The following is a 4,898-nucleotide window of genomic DNA, read 5'->3' as shown; positions in this document are numbered from 1 at the left end:
GGAAATGTAGGTGAACGTGTGTAATGGGCGCAGGGGCTTATGGGAGGCTGCTGGGATGATGAGAGAGAGAGAGAGAGAGAGAGAGAGAGAGAGAGAGAGAGAGAGAGAGAGAGAGAGAGAGAGGGGGGAGGGAATAGATACGAGACACGAAGTAAAGAAAAATGTAAAATCTCTCTCTCTCTCTCTCTCTCTCTCTCTCTCTCTCTCTCTCTCTCTCTCTCTCTCTCTCTCTAAACAAATTGACATATATGCCTCAGATTTATTATTTTTTCCCTTTTTTTCCCTCCTTCTTTGTTTCCTTCTTTCTTTTCTTTCTTCTTTCCTTCTTTCCTTCTCTCCTTTGTTTGGTACATATCTTCTTTCCTTCCTTCCTTGTTTTCTTCCTATCTTTCCTTCATTTCTTGTTTTCCTTCTATCTTTCCTTCCTTCCTCCTCTCTTTCCTACATTCTTTTCCTTTCTTCCTTGTTCCCTATCTTCTTTTCTTTCATACATTTCTTCTTTCCTTTTATTTTTACTTCCTGTCCTTCCTTCCTTCCCTCCTTCCTTCTCCGTTCCTTCAACACACACACACAGACTAACACGCACACACACGCAGAGGACCGCAAGGTGACAAAAGTTTATATCCACAAGTTTCTTTGCAGTTTCTTTCCATCTTTGCCTCAGGAGACGAAAGAAGGAGCTTGCGTCCACCTCCTGAAGGCTTTGAGTCCTCCAACGAATGTCCCAAACCTACTGAGGCGCTGCGGAAAGACAAGCACTCGTAAACGTCTGGGTGTGTTGCCTCACCTAAAGGCTGTCGTGGAAGTTATTGGGGCTTTCATGGGTACGGTTTGTTGTTCTAGTGATGGTCTGATAAGTGCTGTGCTGTGCTGGGTAGTTTAAAGGTAGTTCAAAGGGATAGTTACACCACACACTCACCACAGGAGGGCTCAGGGGGCACAGATGCTCAAGGACACATGGACGCACCCTCTGCAGTGCACGTAGCATTACACAGGGAGGCGGCAGGGGGCACCACCACCGTCCCTCCCTTTCTCAGGTACATACTTCAATAGAAAAGACAGCTGCCCTTCACCTCCTCCTCCTCTTCCCCTCCTACAGGCAATAACAGCATCGCCAACCTGCAGAAAAGCGTGGAAATGGAACGTGGAGATAAACCAGGTGAAGGAGGAGGAGGAGGAGGGTGCGTGGGGAAGGGAGAAGCACAAAAGAGCAATAACACACCAGCCGCGTCTTTCCTCCCAGCAATATATATGAGCGGCAACAGAAAACGGGTCAATTTGTGGCCGCGTCGAGAGATGCAAACCGCGTGAGTCACTGAGTCGCCCTCTGCCGGGGATACAAGAATACATCAGTTCCTCTCACTGTATGAACCGTATTCTGAAACACTTCCATGCCTCACCTCCACTACTACATTCAAAAGGCTTTAGTTGCAGTTACACGAGTTTTCAAGAGTGGTTTTACGGTTATGTTGAATGATTAATAAGATTTCTACATTGTTAACAGGAGAAACACTCTAGAGAACCTGGCTAACCATCGCTGTGACCTTTGAAAATAATCATGGTGAGACAGTGAAGCGTTTGAAAATGACCGAAAGCTACTGGAAACACGACACGTCTGGATGAGAATGACAACACGACGACTGGGTGGAAAATACTCGTACCTTTCACTGCATATGGGACAAGAGAAGCGACCAAGAGAGAGAGAGAGAGAGAGACGACTTTTGAGAGCACTACGTAAATCTCTGAGGCTAAAAACACAACGCGACTGAATAAAAATGACAACACAACGACTCCGTGGAAAATACTTGAACCTTTCACCGTATATAGGAGGAGAAAGACGACCAGAGAGAGAGAGACGAGCCAGGGACAGGATCTGAACCCTCCACTGCGACATGCAACAATCCACGGCACTAAAAGCCATGAAACCTTTATAAGCATCGACAAAAGTATAGATTTAATCATTTCAAGCCGATATAATGCTTGCAGGTGGTTGAAGAGCAAAGTGGCCAGCCATTAGGGGAGAACAAGGCAATTAGTAAGGAAAGAGTTGACCAGCGTTGTGTGAATCAATCGAAACTGAACCACGAAGCCTCGAAGGTTCAGAAACGCTTAATTTTCTCATTACTGCTTTCAAATACCACGGCAATGACTAGTAAGGTTCTCATAATTGTTTTTTTTACCTGTTAAGGAAACGAATTCCTTGTTACGCTGTTACTGCGAGGATGACAAGGTGACTACACTCTGAGCACTCGTGTAAACCCTCTAGATTTCAACTACAGGTGTTACTAATGCAAAGAGAAGTGTTTGTGTAATACGTTTTCCTTGTCTTTTTCTATTAGGTTAGGTTAGGTTAGACTAGTTAAGGTCGTTAGGTTAGACTAATTAGGTTAGGTTAGACTAATTAAGGTTATAGCAAATTAGGCTAGTTAAATTAGTTAAGGTTACGGCAAGTGAGGTTAGTTAGGTCAAATTTCGCTAGATAAATTTGGTTTGGCTAAGTTAGTTTATCTATCTTTATATTTAACTTCATTTTCTTCCATTTTCTTGACTTTTTTACGCTCTTTTCTTCTTCTACCTTTATTCATTTTTTTCCTACTTTCTCACATTCCCCTAATTCTTCATTAATTCCTCTTTCTTTAACTTTCTTTCTTTTATTCTCTTCATACGTTCTTCCCTTCCTCAACCACCTTAATCCTCTCCCTCTCTCTCTCTCTCTCTCTCTCTCTCTGGACTCCCAGTAAGCATGTATTTATCTTCGGGAGAGAAAACAAGCGAAGGAACACAAAGAAATATTATAATCTTAAACAAAACACTCACGCTGCCGCCCTTCCCTTCAAGCCTGTCAGAATACGAATAAGAATGAAAACAATGGAAAAAAAAAGAAAACAGAATCAGGAAGCGCACGCGGGCAAAACAAGTGAGAGAGAGAGAGAGAGAGAGAGAGAGAGAGAGAGAGAGAGAGAGAGAGAGAGAGAGAGAATATACAAGCACATTCACACACCACCCATCACCTCACCCTCCCTCTCCCTCATCCCTAACCCTCTCCCTCTCTCTCTCTCTCACCCATTTCCCCCTTCACCCTACCAATTCTCTCCCCTTTAAATACACCCCAACTCTACTATCACCCTTTTCTCACCCCCATAACCTTCTCCCATTTGTTCGTAAACCTTCCTAACCCTTCCATATCTCCCATTCCCCATCACCACCATCACCACCACCACCACGTCTCATACCACACCATACATGCGCAAGTGGTGAATGGGGAGGGAGGCTTAGGGGGGTGAAGGGAATGGGGGAGGGGATGGGGGGGTAGGCTGTAGGTGGGAGGAAAATTGGAGGGGAAGTAGAGTTTGGTGCGTGTGTGTGTGTGTATGTGTGTGTGTGTGTGTGTGTGTGTGTGTGTGTGTGTCCAGGGAGACGTCTTACTTTCAAAAAGTTAGTCTCTTCCCAAAAATATACATTAAAAAAATTGCGCTTTGTAAAATTCATGAAAGACAGACAGAGAGAGAGAGAGAGAGAGAGAGAGAGAGTGAGAGAGAGAGAGAGTGAGAGAGAGAGAGAGAGACGGTAACTCAGGAGAACGATGGAGGTGATCTAATTCTCTCTCTCTCTCTCTCTCTCTCTCTCTCTCTCTCTCTCTCTCTCTCTCTCTCTCTCTCTCTCAGCGAAAACGGAGGTAAGAGGGAAATAATGTTACGCCTCGTCGCCTTCGGAGGAAAAACAGGAAAAATAGAACGAGGAAAAACATGCAAATTAAGGAAGGAGGGAGGAAGGAAGGAAGGAAGGAAGGAAAAAGGAAAAGTGGGAAGGTAATGTGGAGGAAAATTAATGATGATGGTTAGGAAGAGGAGGGAAAGAGGGAAATAAGGAGAAGAGGAAAGATGAAGGAAAGAAAGGAGAGAAGGAGAGGAAAAGAAAGAAGGAAAGTTTAGGAGGTAATTATTTGTCTATCTAGTGAAGGAAAGGAGAAAGGAGGAGAGAAGGAGAGAAGGAGAAGAGAAAAGGAAAGAATGAGAAGAGGAGAGAGAAAGAGAGAGAAAGAATGAAGATTTTGTTTATCTGTCTGTTTGTTTGTTTGTTTGTTTATCTCTGTTCGTGAGTTTGTGTGTGTTTGTTTGTGTGTTTGTTATCTCTCAATGCCTATCTGTCTGTATGTATGTATGTCTATTTATCTATTCTGTTCGTATGTCTGTTTATAGTCTGTCTTTTCTGTATCCCTCCTCTCTCTCTCTCTCTGTCTCTCTCTCTCTCTCTCTCTCTCTCTCTCTCTCTCTCTCTCTCTCTCTCTCTCTCTCTCTCTCTCATTTTACATAGAGATAACTCACCCCCATTCCCGCGCCATGTGGTCAGGACAAGAGATCAAGAATCCTCCCCTTTTCTCTCTCCCTCTCCCCTACCCTCCCCTCTTCCCTCTCCCCTCCCCTCCCCTCTCTCCCCCTCCCCCTCTCAAAACCCCAACTTTCGCCTCCACAATCCCCAGCAATTCCCCTTAAAACCCCAAACCCATTCGCCTCACTTTCTTTACCGAGAGAGAGAGAGAGAGAGAGAGAGAGAGAGAGAGAGAGAGAGAGAGAGAGAGAGAGAGAGAGGGAGAGAAATCAATCTTCTCCAATTCCGGGTCATATATTACAGATATCACTTCCAGAGAGAGAGAGAGAGAGAGAGAGAGAGAGAGAGAGAGAGAGAGAGAGAGAGAGAGTAAAGGTTAGAAATGAAAGCCTTAAGGAAGGGAGGATGAAGGATGGGTGAAGAGCGTAGGAGGGCGGTTAAATAAGTGAGAGGGAGGGAGAAGGAGGGAGGGAAGGAGGGAGAACGAGGGAGGAGGGAGAGAAGGGAGAGTGAGAGAGAGAGAGTGGTGGGAGAGGCAGAGAGGTGGAAGTGAGATTATTATTAGAGAG

The sequence above is a fragment of the Scylla paramamosain genome, chromosome 34 (assembly GCF_035594125.1).
Source record: "Scylla paramamosain isolate STU-SP2022 chromosome 34, ASM3559412v1, whole genome shotgun sequence".
NCBI lineage: Eukaryota > Metazoa > Arthropoda > Malacostraca > Decapoda > Portunidae > Scylla > Scylla paramamosain.
Note: the sequence above shows the minus strand (reverse complement) of the source record.